The 23,201-nt window shown below is 37.5% G+C and overlaps 1 long non-coding RNA gene across 3 annotated transcripts in view; it reads right to left on the reverse strand.

Annotated features, from left to right (window-relative positions):
- Window positions 1–291: 291 nt before the first annotated feature.
- The window catches only part of LOC129058056 (uncharacterized), a 50,460-nt gene continuing 27,550 nt past the window's right edge, over window positions 292–23,201 (reverse strand). For 2 of the 3 annotated variants that reach the window (XR_008522883.1, XR_008522885.2), the window contains 3 exons: window positions 10,781–10,884; window positions 3,527–3,613; window positions 292–3,432 (listed from right to left, as the gene is read on the reverse strand). This is a non-coding gene — a long non-coding RNA (uncharacterized LOC129058056). The remainder of the gene's footprint in view (window positions 3,433–3,526; window positions 3,614–10,780; window positions 10,885–23,201) is intronic. The other variant, XR_008522884.1, reaches the window with a different exon arrangement.

Below are 23,201 nucleotides of genomic sequence, written 5' to 3' on the forward strand. Positions count from 1 at the left end.
AATGTGAATTGATATACTTGGTGCTTCAAGACAGATGGTGCATTGCTTCTGTGCCTAAGAGCATTTGGCAGTGCTGAAATTGAGCCTTCTGTTCAGTTCAAAATAATTCACTGATGAGTGGGCAACTTTATACTTTTTTGAGTGTTTTTTTTTTTTTTTTTGCTGAATTTGAGTATTGGAAGTATTTTAGCTTACATGTTAGCTATATGTAAGCACCTTCAAAAAATGACCCTACAGGCATAGGCAAGTACATAATCGGGATTAAGTACTGTATATCAGTTTGACATATGGTTTCACATGTTTTTATTTTTATTATAGTGATATGTTTCCAGTAAGATTTACAAGTGTATTTGACCCTTCAACAACATGGGTTTGAACTGCACAGGTCCACTTAATATGCAGATTTTTTTCAATAAATGTATCAGAAAACTTTTGAAAATTTGTAACAATTTGAAAAAACTTGCAAACCATGTACCCTAGAAATATTTTTAAAAATAGTTATGTCATGAATGCATAAAATATATGTAGATATTAGTCTATTTATGTGTTAACCTACTTCGTTATCAGTAAGACTCCTGGTCCACTGTAGGCTGCTACTTTTGGGGAGTCAAAAGCTATGTGTGGGGTTTTCCACTGTGTGGCATCACCCCCCTGTGTTGCTCTTCAAGGGTCACCTGTTTGGCCACATTTAAACATGGGCCCAAACTTTTCAGATTTAAAGTTAACAGGCTGATGTTAGTTAGGCTCAGAGGGAAGGCTTTTCAATGAAGTGAGTTTAAGAGATCAGAGAATTTTAAATCTTATGTTGGTCACCTTTCCTGTTTCATGTTGTTAATACTTCTCCTCAGGCACCTTGCTAAAACAGCGTTTTCTTATTTAAGGCCTGGCTGGACTATTGCCATGAATAGTATCTCTGAAGTCTATTTAGAGAATAGCATCTCTGAAATTCTATATATTGTTAACTAAAATTAGAAATCATTTGTATTTCTTTTGACTTGCAGCTTGTTAGAGGCTTGTTAGTCATTAGCTAGAAATGTATTTTTTCTCTGTGTATTTTCAAAGAAGGATTTATGTGAACATGTTGTCATTTGGGAGGCACTGAGTGTTAAATATCATAGGATGTCAGAAGCCCACAAGAAGATAAGAACACTCCAGTGAGGACCTCTGAAGAGAAACAGCAAAAGCATCTCCATCCTGCAATGAGTTGTGGGTTATTATTGTCATGGAGGTGAATAAAGGATGATTTAGGAGATGGTACTATAATGTGGAGGAAACATCCAGCCCATTTATGGTTTGGGAAAAAGGTTTACTCCTTTGAGCTTGGTTGGATTAAAACATTGTATTGCCTGCTGTCATAATGCTGGAAGGATAAAGAGATCAATAAAATTTCCTCAGATTCTGTAAGTCAGACTTGTCTCTATTTTCTTAACATTTCCAGGGAAGTCAAGATCACAAAAAGTGGTTGATTCTGGTGGTGGGAATATTGATATTGATTCTATTACTGTAAATTCTTTCTCCGAGATTAAATATATTGTGCACAAGTACTCTGACCACATCTCTAGATTCATTTTATGTAACCTGCTCATGCACTGATCTTTAAATAGCCACCTCTTCTTAGAATCTGCAACTTTGGACATGTCTGGAAGACTCATTTCCTGTCTAGGACATGGCAGCATGTCCTGGGAAAATGGAATTAGAAGACCTATTTAGGAGGATACACAAACACACATGCCCCCTCCCCCTGCAAACAATTAGTGAATTCTCTGAGAATCACTGGAATCTGCTTCTTCTGCACTGTAGGGACAGCAGCCTTAGTTGCAAAGTTGGGATCCTGCTGGGAAGTCTTTAAAATCACCATCTGTAGAGCATACCCAATAAAATCTATATTACACTTATACAAAAACTAATTACCAAGGGTTGCGGCCTAACACATTTTGACACTTTCTCTTGAAAGAAATGAATATGGAGATCACAACTTTTAAAGTTAGTTATATTTTTGGAGTAATTATAGGTCATTTATCACAATAGTTTTTTAGTGAGTAAAACACTTAAATAATAATTGATATTTTAAATCTGACTTCTGGGTCTTTAGAATACTGAATTCCAGAGCCAGAATAGTTTAATTAATTTAACCACCAGCCTGTAATAGAGTAAGCTTTCAAATGCCTTATTTGCTGCCTTGCTCTGTAGCAAGGAATTTTTTTCTTTTTACTTCTCTGGGCCTGAATTTTCTCAACTATGTAATTGAACTAAAAACAATGAACAACGCTGCAGAAATGTAGTGAAAGGAAAATTTACTTAGTGGTAAAACAATGGGTAGTGTAAAGTGTCTGAAAGACTTTTAAAGCAATAAAATATACAATTTTAAATTGTATGGATAATTATGCATTTGAGTGCAGCATGAAGCTTCACTGTTAGAACATTGTTTTTACTTGTGCTAATAGGTTGTGTCGCATCTTTTTTTGTTGTTTTTTTGTTTGTTTGTTTTTGTCTCTGGGCTCTGAAGATTGAAGTTTATAATTGCTGAGAAGGAAATAAGTGAGTATATTTCTTTTTAAAAATTTAACAACACCATCAATGGATGCATATTTATTTAAGGACATTTGGTTATAATTAAGCAACATGGCTGCCTTAAGATTATTTTAGGGCCAGGTGTGGTGGCCCATGCCTGTAATCTCAGCACTTGGGAGACTGAGGCAGGAAGATCGCTTGAGGCCAGGAGTTCAAGACCAGCCTGGGGAACATAGCAAGACCTTTATCTCTACAAAAAAAAAAAAAAATTATGCAAGCATAGTGAGCACGCCTATAGTCAAGCTACTTGGGAGGCTGAGGCAGGAAGATTGCTTGAGCCAGGAGGTCAAGCCTGCAGTGAGCCATGATCATACTACTGTATCCAGCCTGGATGACAGAGCAAGACCCTATTTCAAAAAGAATATATATATTTTTAGGATTTTACACTTGAGAGCTGGTCTAACCATTTCTGGATGATGATTCTTATTTCCAGACATAATTAAAAGAGGGAATTAAAGAATTTAGCATTCTGGGTGTGGCAGGAACAACATCATACACATTCTTCTTGAGAAAAATCATACATTTCCTAGTTCTCAAGGATTTCTTTTAGTTCCATGTTTCCTCCAGGCCAACAGTAAGATGTTTTCACTTTTCTTTTTTTTTTTTTTTTTTTTTCAGAAGAGGTGTGGTGGAAAGGTCTTCCAGAACCAGAGGCTAAGCACACAGCAGTACAAATATAAATTCTTTATTCCAGCTTCCAGAATTCCTCCTCTTCAGCCTTGCCTGCTCACTGGAATAATGAAGCAATTAAACAGTGGTGTAAAGAAGTTCCATCCAGTGGTTGAAGTTCAGTAGAAAACAAGGAAATAGGCTGATGTATATGAAATACACCATCTGCACTCCGAGTCCTTCCCAGGTTCACTAAAGGGGGAGGAGGGGACACCGTTTTAGATTTAATTTGTACTGTACCTGATATGATTGTGATAGTTTTCCAATGAATAATTGTTAATCTTACCTAATTAAAATAATTATATGTTAAATAAAATATGCAGATGTTAAATTGACTTCCTCCTGGGACCACTTAGCATTTATTTCTTGTTACCTGTGGAAGGACAGAAAGGAAACACAGAAGCCATGTTTTTACTGATGGTGCTAGGCATTGGGAAAGCCCAGGGTAATAGAAACATTTTGTTTTATATTTTTATTCCAAAGTAAATACAGTATATTAAATGAGCAGGTTTCAATAAATGCTTAGTGACATGCCAAATAGCTTACATATATATTTGCTTAAAGGAGCTTTCCTTCTGGAATTAATAAAATTCTAACCACAAGGAGGTGCAGAAGTTAATTCAAGGGATGTAGTGGAAACCCTGGAAGGCTTGCCTCCCATGTCCCCTTCCCTCTTTTCTCCTTCCCTCCCCTTCCTTCTTCCTTTCTTCCTTCCACCGTTGCCTGCATTCACTATAAAAAGTAAATAGGAAGTGAGCACATAATTACATCTTGCTCCTTTAAACTCTGAATTAGTGGGATATTTTTTGGGATCTCTCAAGCCACAACATGAAACAGTTTTTCACCACTCCCACCTCTAATATTCCATCTGTTTATTTTATGTTTTGTGAATTGGCCAGTGTTTCTAATTGAACAAGCAAAACTTAAGTATACAAGAAATGTACACTTATTTAATCTTTAAAAAATCTTTTTCTTGATGCCTTGCATAAAAAACAAAAAGGTGCTTTTTCTTTCTGCCCCATCAGAACTGTGGTTATTTTTGGGTGTGTGATATCCGTTCGCACACCATAAATCTCCACTAGATGTCAGTGTGTCACTAAATGAAAACAGTTTAGCATGCTCTCCAGACTTGTTCTTGAAACATACTGGAAAGGTAAACTCATTTATAGTTTTTAACCAGAATGATACAGAGATGTTTTAATAGGACAAGTTAGTAATAAGTGGTATTTATCCTAATGAATATTAATAACAAATGAAATCTGCTTAAAAAATCCAGTATCTTTCATCTGAGGATGTTGAAATGCTTATGAATATTCTTGCTTTTTTGCCATCATATCCACAAAGAATTAGAATGCTAATAAGATCTTCCTTTTACAGTAGACTTAACCTGAATTGCATGGGGCCAAAACGATAGGCCCAAGATGAATCACAGTCGATGTATGGTGGAACCAGACTGGTACTTCTTTAATTGCAGACCCTACTCTACCTAGATAATGCTGCCTTTCCTTTGGTGTTTATGGTGTACTTAGATGTAGATGTCCTTTGAAGAAGTCTCTCATTTGTATTAATGCCTGCCTTATTCAATAAGCTCAACAAGAGTGGAATAAGAACGATGAGATAGTTGGTTAAGTTACTATGGGGATGTTTATACCAGAAAACTTAAAAAGCGAAGTGTATACAGGAAAAAGTACTAAAATTACTTGTGGAAAAGACATTTGATAATAACTTTAAATTGTTTCATGCAGATTTGAGAATCTGCATTAATTCATAATTTTAAGATTTTATAATGATTGCATAAAAATAATGCTAAGCAACCAAGAAGATAACAATATTTTACATATACTCTTTTAGGGACAGTGAACTCAAACTAAAGATAGCCTCGTATTAGTTCATTTACTCAAGTGGAGAAGGAAGGAAAGGAAGTTGTAATTTGGTCTGATGGTTGAAACTCTTAGGTCTATGAGGATTATGGTGTAAGTTTTACACTGCATAATTTCCTTAAAGAGAAGTCTGCATAAATTCTTGATATTAGGCCTTAAATAGTGATTTCCTCTAAATTGTATGAATACACAGGTTACAACTATGTAAAAAGTATGTTTGTGAATAAAGATTAAGAGAATACATAGAAAAAAAGGTTAGAGAATAACCTTTCTAAAAAGGTTAGAAAATAAAGATTAATACACAGAAAAAAAGGATCTATGGGTAAATATAATTTCCTCTTTATTTGGCAATATTATTTTTATAAATATAAAGGGAAAAATTGTTTTTCCATTATTAGTCCGTGTTGTAAAAATCTGCCACAATCTCAACTTTAGAAGGGCTTACTCATATCATTGAGGTACATTGTAAGCAATTGTAATTCAAGAAGATAGGCTTCATGCTTAGTTTGTTTACCAGTGTTTCAGTTTAAATCATAAAAATCAAAGTAGAAGTACCTGGTCAGATTTTCGAACTTTAAAGTTTAGGTAAAGATAAATGATTGCCCAAATCCCAGCAGCCTCTTTGCTGTAGTATTTAGTGCATTATTGGTGTTCAGTAAATTTTGATGAAGAAATCTTTAATAAATGAAGCCATCCTTAGCTTGTGTTTTCATTTTAAATGGTTTAATTTTAAAACAGTTACTAGCAAAATGCAAGAGAATACCAAAATTAAACTTGCTATTTATTTTGCATGCTTGGACCTATATTTAGATGCAGAACTTGTATTATAACAAATCATGCATGCATCAGATTGAAGTATAAAATGGCATCATTTCATATATAGAAAACTTGTATTATATGTCTTATTCAAGTAATAACAGTATAGTCACCATTGAATTATGCATGAAAACTTTATGAACAGAAACACAACTGGTCAGTGATTATCAGAACTGGCTAAAAAACTTGTGTATTATAATTGGCTAAAAAACTTTAAAAACCATGCCACCATCTCCATCCTATAATCATAATATTTGGAAACTTGGATTTCCAGATTTGGGCATAGGGTGGATGGAGGAGGCAGGAATGTTTGATTCCAGGACTTTCCAGGGTACTGTAAAGTGCTGATGTGTATAGGACTTTCAAAATCACCCCCACTCCTAGGTGTATATTTAAGTTAATTTTTGGACTCTTGAAACCACTGCAGTGTTACTGGCTAGACCACCTAGAATACTGGGCTCATACTGGTCTGGGGTTATCAGATAGTTGAAGAAAATCTAGGTGACAGGTCAGTGGAGGTGAATTCTTTGTGCAATCATTTCTTGTTTATAAAGGAAAGGAGTCAACATATTCATGTCTGATTTGTAGAATGTAAAAAAATCCAGCCCCTACAAAACCTTGAGTTACTCCACCAGTTTCTCACTCTGCCTAGAATCTCACGCTAGAGAGTCATTCAAGGAAAAATGACAGAAATCCAGTTTGAAAATGGGCAGATGATCTCACTAGACATTTTTCCAAGAAGACGACAAATAGCCAATAACTATATGAAAAAGTGCCCAAAATCACTAATCTTCAGGGAAATGCAAATCAAAGCCATAATGAGATATCTTCTCACCCCAGTTATAATGGCTGTTATCAGACCGATGAAAAACAATGCATGCTGGCGAGGATTTAGAGGAAGGGAAACACTCCCAAACCGTTGATGGGAATGTGAAGTAGTACAGCCATTCTGGAAAACAGTCCAGAGGTTCCTCAGAAAAACTAAAAATAGAACTACCATACAATCCAGCAATCCTACTTTTGAGTATTTATCCAAAGGAAAATAAATCAGTATATCAAAGAGACATCTGCACTCCCGTGTTGCAGCACTATTCACAGTAGCCAAGATAATGGAATCATCCTAAGTGTCCATCAGTAGGTGAATGGATAAAATGTGGTATATATACACAATGCAGTACTATTTAGCCATAAGAAATACACATTTTCACTCATGTAATCTAAAAAACATGATCTCGTAAAGGTAGAAGTAGAGAGTAGAATAGTGGTTACTAGAGGCTGGGAAGGGCAGGAGAGAAGGGATGGTAGGGAGAGGTTGCTTAACAGACATAAAATGTTACAGCTAGATAAGAGAATCAGTTCTAGTGTAGTGTTTCATAGCATTCTTGAGTGACTATAGTTAACAGTATTTGTTGTATATTTTCAAATAGCTAGAAAAGAGGACTTTGAATGCTCCCAACACAATGATAAATGATTGAGGTGATGGATATGCTAATTACTCTGATTTACTCTGTTAATTATACTTTGTATACATGTATCAAAATATCACTGTACCCCATAAATATGTACAATTATTGTATCAATTTAAGAAAAGCCTCATGAGATAAAGGCTTTTTATAGAAGCTACATATATATAATATATATAATATATATAATATAATGTATATTGTATACTATATAATGTATATTGTATATACTATATAATGTATATTGTATATACTATATAATGTACATTATATATACTATATATATACTATATTATATATATACTATATATATACACTATATATAGTATATATACTATATATACTATATAGTGTACATTATATATACTATACAATGTATATTATATAGTATATATATTATATATATAATATATACATTATATTATATTATATATATTATATATATATAGTCATCTCCAGAAATCTTTTTAATGCCAATATTATAGGAATTCAAAGCACATTGAATTTTACCGGTAACTATACACTAAAACTTATTAGCTCATAGAAATCACTTCCTGTCCCTGCGCCTGCCTGAAACACATTGTTGGGTAAATAAGGATTTTGGTATGGGAGAGGAGAGAGAGGCCCAGGGCACTGTAGCTACTGCTAGACAGGACAGGCCCCTGGGGGAACACTCCCTCAGAAAACGAGATCAGCATCCTTTCAGTTTCCAACTTTGACTTGAAATCCCATAGGGACCTTCCTAAAATGTAGACTGATTCTGTAGGGCTGGGGCAGAAAAGTCTGCGTTTCTAACAAGTTCCCAGGTGATGTCTGTGTTGCTGTTATGGGGGAACAAACATAATCTAATTGTCCATGGCAAGTCTTGTAACTTGGCACCCAGAAGTCCTTTAAACCAGAAGTTCTAGCACTTAAGTGAGACTAAGAATCACCTGGACACCTTGTTAAAACAGAGATCCCTGGGCCCCATCTCAGAGATTCTAATTCAGCAGGTGAGGGTTACAAATCTGTATTCTTAACTGCTGATGCTAGGGCCAGGCTTCAAGTAGCAATGCTTTAGATGAGACATTCCCAAGCCATATGTGCAATCCTGAGAGAGCACCTGATATTCCAATATATCCTTGAGTTCTAAGTTATAGGTGTTTTGTGACATGCTGCAAAGGTGAGCTCAACATTCTCGTTTTTGCCAAAATAATAATTATCCAGAAGATCTTTCCATTCAAGCTCTCAAGATGTCTTTCGTGTCTTTTTAAGCTCAGCCACTAACAGGAAGATAAGATTTAGTACTGATGGCTTGTATACTGTTATCGGGAGGATAAAGAAAAGAAATTCAGTGGGCACTAGATCATCATTTCCTGGCTGTGGTGTGTTGCATTGTTTGAAATCCACAACTTGCTTAAGGACATTTAGCCAGAGTTAGCAATGATACTGTTTTAAATGTTGCAGACTTTTCTTGGCAAAATCTTTCCAAAATTGATAGAAATATTTTAAGAACTTGGAAATGTATTGAAAAAAATATCCATAGGCAACTGGGGAAAACTTCTTAAAGTTATTATCTCCTTAGAGCAATGTTTATTCCATTCTTAATGGATAAAGATGGAGCTAAATATAGAAGTATTTTAACTTCACATAAATTAACATGAGAGAAAATTTCAGTCAATTATTATTGCAATAGCTTAAAATACAAAACTGTTACTTGATTTTTGTTTCCAACCAGCAGTTCCCTTTTTATTTTAATCGGTGTTATTTTCTTCAGTGTTTCTGAATGTATTCTTATGAGAAAATATGGTTATAGTTCCTTGACATTTGCATAGCAGTATTTGATAATAATCTCTTTAAGGATTATCAAATTTTAACTTTTCTCAAAGATTAAAGCATATTCAATATGGAAATTATATTTTTTCATTTTTAAAATGTTTTACTTCTTTCATTAATATACAGTTATTCTATTTGAGCTGTAGTGTTCTGTAATTTGTAAAATTTCTCTCAGTGGGCATGCATTTAACAATATTAGCTTTCCCCATTGGAGATTTGTGAGAGAACTAATAAAGTATTCCATGCCACAACTGGGTACTACAATTGGAAATAGCTAAGCAACCTTGGTTTCATAACATAACAACATGTACTATTTGAAAACTACAATAATAAGATTTACCAAATATTGCTTGTTAGAGGCTGGTCTAAATAGCAATGCTATCCTGAACAAATCTATCCAAAGCATATTTTTTTTCCTTCCATAAAGTAAAAATCTCTAGGTTATCTACTATATTGGATGGATTTCTTGGATAACTTTCAACGTTAATAGTTTAGTTACATACTGTTGTATCAGTATAAAAGATTTTAAAGTGAGAAATCTCCTCAACCTCATCAACCCAATTAGTTGCCAGCTCTTTAACCTTGGGAGCATTGCTTAACCAATTTCCTTTGTTATATGTTATAACCAGGCTTTTTCCTTAATAGAAATGACTTCAGTCGGTCATTAGGGTATTTCCTCATTGTATGACTGTTTGACTGTCTGTCTTCCCTGCCTGGACTTTGGAAGCACATGAGCTCAAGGACTAAAGCTTCTCACTCTTCATTGCATCTCCAGAGTCCCGCATATTGTCTAACTTTGTAGTAGCTCAATAAATATTTAGTAGTTATTTGGAATTAAAGACTTATCTATACTCATATGTAACATATTATTTCCTTAGACCATCAGCCTTGGGAGCCAGTCAGAATGTGTGTTAGTAGTTATTTTGTGCCTCAGTCCCCAAAATTTCTTTCTCTACTTCAAATAAAGGAGGACTGATTGCTTGGAAACTTCCCAACTGCCATATTCCTTCTGTTAAAATGTGGTTGCTTTGACATTCTCTGATTGACTTTCAGAGTAGCCCTGAGAACCCACAGGCCATGTCTGCTGCAGCAGGTGGAGCTCCCACCACCCCTGGACCTGGGGTGCCTCACTTCACATGAAGCTGCCTTCACCAAGGAGATGGGAGCTGTCAGATGCTTGCAGAGTCAACTTTCTCCTCCACGTCCGTACTTTTCTGCTTCCACTCCCTGTAAACCCAGCAGCCCCTCCATCGCTAGGGACTGCTGAGATGTTGTATTTGTCTCATCTTAGGCTACAAATAGGCTCCTTGGAAACAGGGGTGTCATTTTTCTATATTCATTGTCTAACTTGATGACATACATTTTTACGCCTGTAACAAATTATGCTAACAAAGCATATTTGAGAGAGATTTTCCTACTTCTGTGTCCAGGGACTTGGGGCTTTCAGGTCTGTTTCTTCTGGAAACTAAAATTCTCCAAAGCCTATCACCAAAAGGTTTACCTAAGCACAGTTTCCATTGCTTCTGAAGTCATTTTGTGAGTTGTTTCTGACTGTTCTCAACTCACCCCAGCCTAAGAATTTTCTTTCTTCTCCCTCTGTGTCCTCCCTCCTTCCCTTCTGGATCCTCTGCCTGGCCAGCCAGGTGTCTCCCACTCCCAGGCATAATTTCCTGTGGGAGAGAGGAAGAGGACTTTTGACTACAGAAGTGTGAACTCGTATCTTAAAATATGACATCAAGAAATATACAGAGGCAATGTTTTGCATCAAATTTGTTTCTACATTTAGTATTTGTTGCCATTTCTTTGAGGTTATATATAAAATACATGAAGACTTTTACAAGTTTAAAATTAAAAGATACATAAACCAGGTCTTGGATTCATATTATCTTGGGCCATCTGTATAGTTTGAATTTATTTTTTTATTAATAGGAAAACTTTGTTTTAGACCTCAAGAACACTGGCCATCCCTGTCATTTTCATCTAATCATTTAATTCCTTTATCCTTGTATTTTTTACAGTGTAATCCACTTAATTGTATTAATTAAATCTTTAGTTTTATCCTCTGTAGAGAGGATGAATGATTTGATAGTTGCCTTCAAGCTTTTTACAAGATTTTTGGTGGGTTTTTGTTTGTTTGTTTCCAGTTTATGAGAAGCAAACAGAATTTGCTGAGGGGAAACTGTTGATAACAAGACTGGGCATTTAGCGTGACAGAGCATTGGACTCTCCAACCCACACTAGCTGTTTAACCTTGGGAACATTGCTTAACTCTCTGGTCTCAATTTTTCGTCTGTAAGATACAAATGTCAATAGTACTTATTTTGTAGAGTTGCTGTAAGGATTGAATGAGATAATGATTGTAAAAAAAACAAACACAACCGGGCGCGGTGGCTCACGCCTGTAATCCCAGCACTTTGGGAGGCCGAGGTGGGCAGATCACGAGGTCAGGAGATCGAGACCATCCTGGCTAACACGGTGAAACCCTGTCTCCACTAAAATACAAAAAAATTAGCTGGGTGTGGTGGCTGGTGCCTGTAGTCCCAGCTGCTTGGGAGGCTGAGGCAGGAGAATGGCGTGAACCTGGGAGGCGGAGCTTGCAGTGAGCGGAGATCGTGCCACTGTACTCTAGCCTGGGCTACAGAACAAGACTCCATCTCAAAAAACAAAATAAATAAATAAATAATAAAATAAAAATAAAAAAAATACACAATATAAAACAGCTCCTTCAAGTCTTCATTTTCAGAAAAGGAACCCTATTTCCTAGACAATCTGACTAATCCAGTTCTTTTTCTTGCTTTAATCTCCTGATTAACTGAAACGATTCCACTTTGTCATAGCTAGCTTATTTATTTATTGGGCATAAGTATTTCCAACCATAGATAAACTTTTTTAAAAACTACAAAAAAAGGGAGATTAGAGCAGTCAAGTAAATTGTCATGATGCCTCATTGTCATGAGGTTGCAGAAGGAACATGCCTCTGCCTGAATCCTAGAATGCACTCTTGTCATAACCTCATCAAACTGCCTTGTATTCGGCAAATGTTTGAATAAATCTGTTAATCTCTGGGAAGTCCTAAATGTGTTTATCCCTTTTGAGGGCAGATTTCCTAGGCCATACACAATGAACCTGTCCCAGGGTCTCAAGCAGGCTGGTTTTTTTTTCCTACTAGCTCTAAGTTTGCCACTGCTGGTTTTATAACTGTGCCGTCAATAATTGGCACCACTCCTTCAAGACAGTTCTAGGAGTTGACAGCAGCAAGAGTAAGGCAACAGGATTCTTGTTTTTGGATCATTACTTTATATTTTGTATAACTATACTCTTTAATATCTAGGTTCAACATGTATAACAGATATATTAATTTCTGAAAATCATTTAATAAATGTTTACTGGTTTTCTAATGTGTAGTCTCTGTTGTTTAGCTTTCAGAAATGATTTGAAAGAACTAAGGTAAGAAGGTAGGGTAGTTACACTTTAAGATAAATCTTTTGAGATGTTATGCATTCTTACATACATCATTCGGTTTTTTTCTACTTTTAGAGAAATTTTTTTCTCTGAAAATATCTCTTGATTCCTTTTTTTCAAGCATCCACATTTCTGATTAACATAGCTATTTTTTTATATCTTGATTCCCTTAATTAAAACAAATTCATACAAAACTCCTTTCAGTCAAGTTGAAACAATGTGTTATAGCTCATAGTGTCTGTAAAAGGAGTGATTTGTTTATCTTACCCGAGGAGTAAGCTGGCAGTGGGCTTTTATTTTTTATTTTTTCCTTTTGCACAGGTGGCCTTAGGAGCAGCATAAGAAGGAAGGGGCAAGTATTGATTATATACATTAAAGATGGTGACTCTTCAGGACTCAACTGGGAGCTCTTGTTAAAAGGTTGCTCTGTAACTCCTACAACAGTGATCCAGATGAAGGAATACAACCACAGGGAATAACCAAGGTGCACCGGGGCATAGTCTCGACTGTGGCACTGTGTCATTCAGCTTCCTTGTTACCCTGGGGAAGACTGTGCTGCACTGAATAATCAAAGGCTTTGTGACACTCAGAGCATGAAACATCACTGTCTTCCCTGTAGAGGAATGGAGAGGACGGACATTCTAGTTAAAGGACACATCACGTTTAGAGGCCTGTTAGGGCAGATAGCAGTCAGTGAGGGTTTTAGGAGCAGAGGTGATATACTTGGTGACTAATTGGATAAGAAGTATGAAGAAGGAGGTGGATTTTTAAACGACCCTAAGTCTTTTAGTTCAGGTAACTTGCTATATCAGTGAAGAAAGGAGTTATCACTAAGGAAAAGAGTAAGAGCAGGAAAAGGAGAGAACTCACTACTACTGTGCCTGGTCATCGCCATATATGATTTCATGATTCTCTGAAAATTCCAATGAAGGAGACATAATAAGATTAAATGATTTGTCCAAGTTTACAAAGCTAAAGAGACCAGGATTCAAGCTCGGGACCTTTTAACTGCAAAGCCAGTGGCCTTTTGTTACAACATCATGGTGAGTAGAAACATAAGCCACACTATCTTGGTAAGGATGCTAATAGAGTTGTGCCCCAATCGTATAACACAAACCTGTCAAATGAATAGAACTATGCCAAAAAAAAAAGAAAGTAATAGTTATTGTAAAGACTCGATGTCTGCAACAACCTGCCCATTCATACTTTCTCAATTTGCTTCAAACGCTGAATATTTAATTAAAGAGAAACTTTCTTGGGCACACAATTGAATCACTGAAAACATAGTGATGCAGTGTTTTGCTGTTTTACTAGTTATAAAATTGGCCACAGACCTTGAAACTAAATATCAAACATTCCTGTACTGAACCAACTGCTGTTAGTAAGCTGTTCTTATATTGAACCTTTGTTCCTGGAAATTTTTGCATTAGAAATCCTTCCTGGCCGGCCGCGGTGGCTCACATCTGTAATCCCAGCACTTTGGGAGGCCAAGGTTGGCGGATCATGAGGTAAGGAGATTGAGACCATCCTGGCTAACATGGTGAAACCCCCTCTCTACTAAAAATACAAAAAATTAGCTGGGTGTGGTGGCACACAACTGTAGTCCCAGCTACTCAGGAGGCTGAGGCAGGAGAATCACTTGAACCCAGGAGGAGGAGGTTGCAGTGAGCTGAAATAGCACCACTGCACTCCAACTTGGGTGACAGAGGGAGACTCCTAAAAAAAAAAAAAAAAGGAAAGGAAAAAGAAATCCTTCCTACACTAGTTCAACATGTTGCTTCAGACAGGATAAACTGCCATAGAATACAGATTGGTTTAGGTCCTAAACAATATTGGGGAAAACTCATCATTACTTCCATTTCCTATCATAGAGAACATAGAGTCTATGTTGTACAAGATCCAAAGCAGTGTTTCTTAAAGTGTGGTCCAAGAACACATCATTTTAGTTGATAGTTAATATCCAGGCACCTGGGCTCTGCTCCAAATCTCTAAAAGAAATTATTGCAAAGTGGCCCAGGAATGTGCATTTTACTAAATGTCCAATATCATCTTTATGCATACAAATGGTTGAAACAACTGGTCAAGATGTGGATCGTGGCCATATAGTGCTTTTCAACAGCAGAGGTATTTCTCCCAGAGTAATAGACAAGAACAGGTCCATAGAAATAGTTTCTCTACAGCCATCTGTTGTTCATTTTTCTTCTCCACATCCTGAGATGGGGCACACAAAAAAGAAAGTCACCATTTTTATTTGGTAACAACCACTGCATTTTATTTGGTAACAACCACTATAGCATACCTGCTATAGTGACAGCCTCCTAAAAGGATGCCTCCTGCTGGTTAAACATTTATGTGCTTTGTGTGAGAGGGGCATTTCATATGCCATAAAACACTGGTGTTCCATTTTCATAGCTTTATTCTTTTTTAAAATTTCTGTACTTGTAATTTTCAGTGATTTTTAATGGAGTTAGCCAAAAAAATAATGTTTCTCTCAAGTAGTGCACTATTATAGTGCTGTTTAGTGCTACCCCAATACAATGCTCAATCAATGAAATGAAGCAAAAATATGTCCCATACAGAGCACAGCATGCCATGGTCACTCTGATTTCTTAAGTGATGTGAAACAAAAAATAACCAAGAAAAGAAGACAAAGTGTTTGTGGAGACAGCTTTATGGCTCCAAAATTCCATTTTTACATTTATAGAAAGATCATCAAAATAATTTGATTCATTCCCTGTGTGTAAAGGGATGTGATATTGATGGAAAACCCTCAGTCAAAAATATGTTGTGCCTAGGAAACTATACTTAGCGCTAATCGGGAGTCTTTGTAAAGAGATAATTCACTGAGCATTTGATAAATAAGCACAATGGGTATGCTCTACACACTAGCAGAGCCTGAGTCTTATCTGCCCCAAATTAAATGTTTTGTAGCCCATGCTTATGATGAAGATCCATTTTCAAGCATTAGCCAAAGCATTGTGCCACAAAATTATTAAAAACTGAAAGAAATGAAAATTAACCAGATTTTATTATTAGATATAATTCTGCATAAAACATAGCCGAAAAGTGGAAAAGCTTAGGCAACTTCCTTGTCATTTTTCTCTATAACATTAAGCGATGAAACTCAATGACGTTTTCAGTTACTTTTAGTAAATTTACAAGCGCCTTCCCTAAAATTTATACATATGAAAAGATAGGGATAAGAAATCAAATTAGTGATATATATATCCTAAAGACATTAGGGTGGCCAGGAGATAGCTCTAAGCTGGAATAATCAAGAAGGCTTCCTGGAAGAAGGGGCCACTGAGCTGAACCTTTATAGGAATCGGGGAGCAGAAGATTGAAGAAGATGGTAATAATAACATGATATGAAAAAGTGCATTTGGTAGATTAGGTGCTTAAATATAGTTGTAGGAAAATATGTGTGTTGAGAAGGAGTAAGAAATCAGATTGGATATCCTGGGAAAGATGGCAGAATAGGAACAGCTCCGGTCTGCAGTTCCCAGTGAGACCAATGCAGAAGGCGCGTGATTTCTGCATTTCCAACTGAGGTACCAGGTTCATCTCATTGGGACTGGTTAGACAGTGGGTGCAGCCCACAGAGGGCAAGCAGAAGCAGGGTGGGGCGTCACCTCACCCAGGAAGCACAAGGGGTCGGGAACTCCCTCCCCTAACCAAGGGAAGCCATGAGGGACTGTGCCGTGAGGAATGGTGCATTCTGGCCTAGATACTATGCTTTTCCCACATCTTCACAACCCACAGACCAGGAGATTCCATCAGGTACCTTCATCACCAGGGCCCTGGGTTTCAAGCACAAAACTGGGTGGCTGGGTGGGCAGACACCAAGCTAGCTGCAGGAATTTTTTTTCATATCCCAGTGGCACCCGAATGCCAGCAAGAGAGAACCGTTCACTCCCTTGGAAAGGGGGCTGAAGCCAGGGAGCCAAGTGGTCTTGCTCAGTGGGTCCCACTCCCACGGAGGCCAGCAGGCTAAGATCCACTGGCTTGAAATTCTCGCTGGCAGCACAGCAGTCTGAAGTAGACCTGGGACGTTCAAGCTTGGTGGAGGGAGGGACATCTGCCATTAGTGAAGCTTGAGTAGGTGGTTTTCCCCTCACAGTGTAAACAAAGCTCCCTGGAATTTTGGACTTGGAGCCCACCACAATGCCACAAAGCCACTGTAGCCAGGCTGCCTCTCTAGATTCCTCCTCTCTGGGCAGGGCGTCTCTGAAAGAAAGGCAGCAGCCCCAGTCTGGGGCTTAAAGATAAAATTCCCATCTCCCTGGGACAGAGCACCTGGGGGAAGGGGTGGCTGTGGGCACAGCTTCAGGAGACTTAAACATTCCTGCCTGCTGACTCTGAAGAGAGCAGCAGATCTCCCAGCACAGTGCTCTAGCTGTGGTAAGGGACAGACTGCCTCCTCAAATGGGTCCCTGACCCCCGTGCCTCCTGACTGGGAGACATCTCCCAGCAGGGATCAACAGACACCTTATACAGGAGAGCTCTGGCTGGCATCTGCTGGGTGCCCCTCTGGGACGAAGCTTCCAGAGGAAGGAGCAGGCAGAAATCTTTGCTGTTCTGCAGCCTCTGCTGGTGATACCCAGGAAAACAGGGTCTGGAGTGGACCCCCAGCAAACTCCAGCAGACCTGCAGAAGAGGGGCCTGTTAGAAGGAAAACTAACAAACAGAAAGCAATAGCATCAACATCAACAAAAAGGATGACAACACAAAAACTTCATCTGAAGGTCACCAACAGCAAAGACCAAAGGTAAATAAATCCAAAAAGATGAGGAAAAACCAGCTCAAAAAGGCTGAAAATTCCAAAAACCAGAATGACTCTTCTCTTCCAAAGGATCACAACTCCTCGCCAGCGAGGGAACAAAACTGTACAGAGAATGGGTTTGATGAATTGACAGAAGTAGGCTTCAGAAGATGGGTAATAACAAACTCTTCCGAGCTAAAGGAACATGTTTTAACCCAATGCAGGGAAGCTAAGAACCTTAATAAAAGGTTAGAGGAATTGCTAACTAGAATAACCAATTTAGAGAAGAACACAAATGACCCAATGGAGCTGAAAAACACAGCACAAGAACTTTGTGAAACATACACAAGTATCAATAGCCAAATCAAACAAGCAGAAGAAAGAATATCAGAGATTGAAGACCAACTTAATGAAATAAAGTGTGAAGATAAGATTAGAGAAAAAAGAATGAAAAGGAATGAACAAAGCCTCCAACAAATATGGGACTATGTGAAAAGACCAAACCTACATTTGATTGGTGTACCTGAAAGTGACGGGGATAATGGAACCAAGTTGGAAAACACACTTCAGGATATTATCCAGGAAAACTTTTTCAACCTAGCAAGACAGGCCAACATTCAAATTCAGGAAATACAGAGAATGCCACAAAGATACTCTTTGAGAAGAGCAACTCCAAGACACATAATTGTCAGATCACCAAGGTTGAAATGAAGGAAAAAAATGTTAAGGGCAGCCAGAGAGAAAGGTCTAGTTACCCACAAAGGGAAGCCCATCAGACTAACAGTGGATCTTTCTGCAAAAACCCTACAAGCCAGAAGAGAGTGGGGGCCAATATTCAACATTCTTAAAGGAAAGAATTTTCAATCCAGAATTTCATATCCAGCCAAACTAAGCTTCATAAGCGAAGGAGAAATACAATCCTTTACAGACAAGCAACTGCTGAGGGATTTTTGTCACCACCAGGCCTGCCTTACAAGAGCTCCTGAAGGAAGCACTAAACATGGAAAGGAAAAACCGGTACCAGCCGTTGCAAAAACAACCCAAAATGTAAGAACCATTGACACTAAGAGGAAACTGAATCAACTAATGGGCAAAATAACCAGCTAGCATTGTAATGATAGGATCGAATTTACACATAACAATATTAACCTTAAGTGTAATTGGGCTAAATGCCCCAATTAAAAGGCACAGACTGGCAAATTGGATAAAGAGTCAAGACCCATTGGTGTGTTGCATTCAGGAGGCCCATCTCACATACAAAGACACTCATAGGCTAAAAATAAAGGGATGGAGGAAGATTTACCAAGCAAATGGAAATAAAAAAAAAGCAATCTTAGTTTCTGATGAAACAGACTTTAAACCAACAAAGATTTAAAAAGACACAGAAGGGTATTACCTAATGGTAGAGGGATCAATGCAACAAGAAGAGCTAACTATCCTAAATATATATGCATCCAATACAGGAGTGCCCAGATTCATAAAGCAAGTTCTTAGAGACCTACAAGGAGACTCAGACTCCCACATAATAATAGTGGGAGACTTCAACACCCCACTGTCAATATTAGGCAGATCAACGAGACAGAAAATTAACAAAGATATTCAGAACTTGAACTCATCTCTTGACCAAGCGCACCTCATAGACATCTACGGAACTCTCCACCCCAAATCAACAGAATATACATTCTTCTCAGCACTACATTGCACTTATTCTAAAATTGACCACAAATTGGAAGTAAAACACTCCTCAGCAAATGCAAAAGAATGGAAATCATAACAGTCTCTCAGACCACAGTGCAATCAAATTAGAACTCAGGGTTAAGAAACTCACTCAAAACCGCACAACTATGTGGAAACTGAAAAACCTCCTGAATGACTACTGCGTAAATAATGAAACTAAGGCAGAGAAAAATGAATTCTTTCAAACCAATGAGAAAAAAGACATAATGTACCAGAATTTCTGGGACACAGCTAAAGGAGTGTTTAGAGGGAAATTTATAGCACTAAATTCCCACAGGAGAAAGCAGGAAAGATCTAACATTGACACCCTAACATCACAATTAAAATAACTAGAGAAGCGAGAGCAAACAAATTCAAAAGCTGGCAGAAGCCAAGAAATAACTAAGATCAGAGCAGAACTGAAGGCAATAGAAACACGAAAAACCCTTCAAAAAATCAATGAATCCAGGAGCTGGTTTTTTGAAAAGATTAACAAAATAGATTAACAAAATAGATAGACCACTCACCAGACTAATACATAAGAAAAGAGAGAAGAATAAATAGACATAATAAAAAATGATATTTTAAAAGGGGTATCACCACTGATCCCACAGAAATACAAACCACCATCAGAGAATACTATAAACACCTCTATGCAAATAAACTAGAAAATCTAGAAGAAATGGATAAATTCCTGGACACATGCACCCTCCCAAGACTAAACCAGAAGAAGTCAAATCCCTGAATAGACCAATAACAAGTTCTGAAATTGAGGCAGTAATTAATAGCCTACCAACCAAAAAAGCCCAGGATGAGACGGATTCACAGCTGAATTCTACCAGAGGTACAAAGAGAAGCTGCCATTCCTTCTGAAATGATTCCAAACAATAGAAAAGGAGGGTCTCCTCCCTAACTCATTTTATAAGGCAAGCATCATCCTGATACCAAAACCTGGCAGAGACACAACAAAAAAAAGAGAATTTCAGACCATTATCTCTGATGAACATCAATGCGAAAATCCTCAATAAAACAATGGCAAACCGAATCCAGCAGCACATCAAAAAGCTTATCCACCACGATCAAGTCAGCTTCATCCCTGGGATGCAATGCTGGTTTAACATATGCAAATCAATAAATGCAATCCATCACGTAAACAGAACCGATGACAAAAACCACACGATTGTCTCAATAGATGCAGAAAAGGCCTTCGACAAAATTCAATAGCCCTTCATGCTAAGACATGCTAAAAACTTGCTAAAACATGCTAAAACATGCTAAAAACTTCATGCTAAAAACTCTCAATAAACTAGGTATTGATTGAACATATCTCAAAATAATGAGCTTTTTATCACAAATCCACAGCCAATATCTTACTGAATTGGCAAAAGTTGGAAGCATTGCCTTTGAAAACTGGCACAAGACAAGGATGCCTTCTCTCACCACTCCTATTCAGCATAGTATGGGAAGTTCTGGCCAGGGCAATAAGGCAAGAAAAATAAATAAAGGTATTCTAATAGGAAGAGAGGAAGTCAAATTATCTCTGTTTGCAGATGACATGATTGTATATTTAGAAAACCCCCTCATCTCAGCCCCAAAACTCCTTAAGCCAATAAACAACTTCAGCAAAGTCTCAGGATACAAAATCAATGTGCAAAAATCACAATAATTCCTACACACCCATAATAGACAAACAGAGAACCAAATCATGAGTGAACTCCCAATCACTGTTGCTACAAAGAGAATAAAATACCTAGGAATCCAACTTACAACAGATGGGAAGGACCTCTTCCAGGAGAACTACAAACCACTGCTCAAGGAAATAAGAGAAGACACAAACAAATGGAAAAACATTCCATGCTCATGGTTAGGAAGAATCAATATCATGAAAATGGCCATACTGCCAAAAGGAATTTGTAGGTTCAATGCTATTCCCATCAGGCTACCACTGACTTTCTTCACAGAATTGGAAAAAACTACTTTAAATTTCATATGGAACCAAAAAGGAGCCCATACAGCCAAAACAATTCTAAGCAAAAAGAACAAAGCTGGAAGCATCATGCTACCTGACTTCAAACTATACTACAAGTCTACATTAACTAAAACAGCATGGTGCTGGTACCAAAACAGATATATAGACCAATGGAACAGAACAGAGGCCTCAGAAATAACATCACACATCTACAACCATCTGTTCTTTGACAAACCTGACAAAAGCAATGGGGAAAAGATTCCCTATTTAATAAATGGTGCTGGGAAAACTGGCTAGCCATACACAGAAAACTGAAACTGGACCCCTTCCTTACACCTTATACAAAAATTAACTCAAGATGGATTAAAGATTTAAACGTAAGACCTAAAACCATAAAAACCCTAGAAGAAAACCTAGCAATACCACTCAGGACATAAGCATGGGCAAAGACTTCATGAGTAAAACACCAAAAGCAATGGCAACAAAAGCCAAAATTGACAAATGGGATCTTATCAAATTAAAGAGCTTCTGCACAGCAAAAGAAACTATCATCAGAGTGAACAGGTATCCTACAAATTGGGAGAAAATTTTTGCGATCTACCCATCTGACAAAGGGCTATTATCCAGAATCTACAAGGAACTTAAACAAATTTACAAGAAAAACACAAACAACCCATCAAAAACTGGGCAAAGGATATGAACAGTCACTTCTCAAAAGAAGACATTTATGTGGCCAACAAACATAGGAAAAAAGGCTCATGATCACTGGTCGTTAGAGAAATGTAAATCAAAACCACAATGAGATACCATCTCATGCCAGTTAGAATGGCAATCATTAAAAAGTCAGCAAACAACAGATGCTGGAGAGGATGTGGAGAAACAGGAACGCTTTTACACTGTTGGTGGGAGTGTAAATTAGTTCAACCATTGTGGAAGACAGTGTGGCAATTCCTCAAGGATCTAGAACCAGAAATACCATTTGACCTAGCAATCCCATTACTGGGTATATACCCAAAGAATTTGTAAATCATTCTACTGTAAAGGCACATGCACACGTATGTTTATTGCAGCACTATTTACAATAGCAAAGATTTGGAACCAACCCAAATGCCCATCAATGTTAAACTGGATAAAGTAAATGTGGTACATATACACAGTGGAATACCATGCAGCCATAAAAAAGAATGAGTTTATGCCCTTTGCAGGTACGTGGTTGAAGCTGGAAACCATCATTCTGAGCAAACTATTGCAAGGACAGAAAACCAAACACCGCATGTTCTCACTCATAACTGGGAGTTGAACAATGAGAACATATGGGCACAGGAAAGGGAACATCACACACTGGGGCTTGTCAGGTGGTGGGGGGCAAGGGGAAGGATAGCATTAGGAGAAATACCTAATGTAGATGACGAGTTGATGGGTGCAGCAAACCACCATGGCACACGTATATTTATGTAACAAACATGCATGTTCTGCATATGTATCCCATAACTTCAAGTATAATAATGAAAAAAAAGAAATCAGATTCAAAAAGTGAATTCATTGAAAACTGGTAGGTTCCTTGGGACTTTATGGGGTTCAGGCAACACCTTCTGTTCTAGGGTCTTTAAAATATATGCCCCTGAGAATAAAATACCTATGCACAAATGAGAGCCCATCTTACCATCTTAGCTTAGTGACATCTAACAAAACTCCAATGTATGAAGCATCACATTTTTTAGCTACTCTACTATCTGAGGGTTCACTGATGATTCATGTCACCTCCTTCTAGGCTTTTTTTCTACCTTGCTGGCTTCTCTCCTTCCCTCCTTTTCTCTGACCTTTACTCATTTTCATCTCTTTTATCCAGACAGAGAAAAAACAAACAAATACACAAGAAATTCCTCCCTTCATCTCCTGACAGCTTCCCCTTTCTGATGTCTTGTTTACTGCTGACATCCAGGCTCTGCTCCAAGTGGGGAAGGAGTAATCAATCAAGTTATTTTCAAATAAAGACCATTTTCTTCCTAACAGACATTCTGGTGCTGGCTATTAAAATCTTAATAAAAATTTAACATCATTGCACATACAATGACAAA

Source organism: Pongo abelii, chromosome 11, assembly GCF_028885655.2.
Source record: "Pongo abelii isolate AG06213 chromosome 11, NHGRI_mPonAbe1-v2.0_pri, whole genome shotgun sequence".
In the NCBI taxonomy this organism is placed as follows: Eukaryota; Metazoa; Chordata; class Mammalia; order Primates; family Hominidae; genus Pongo; species Pongo abelii.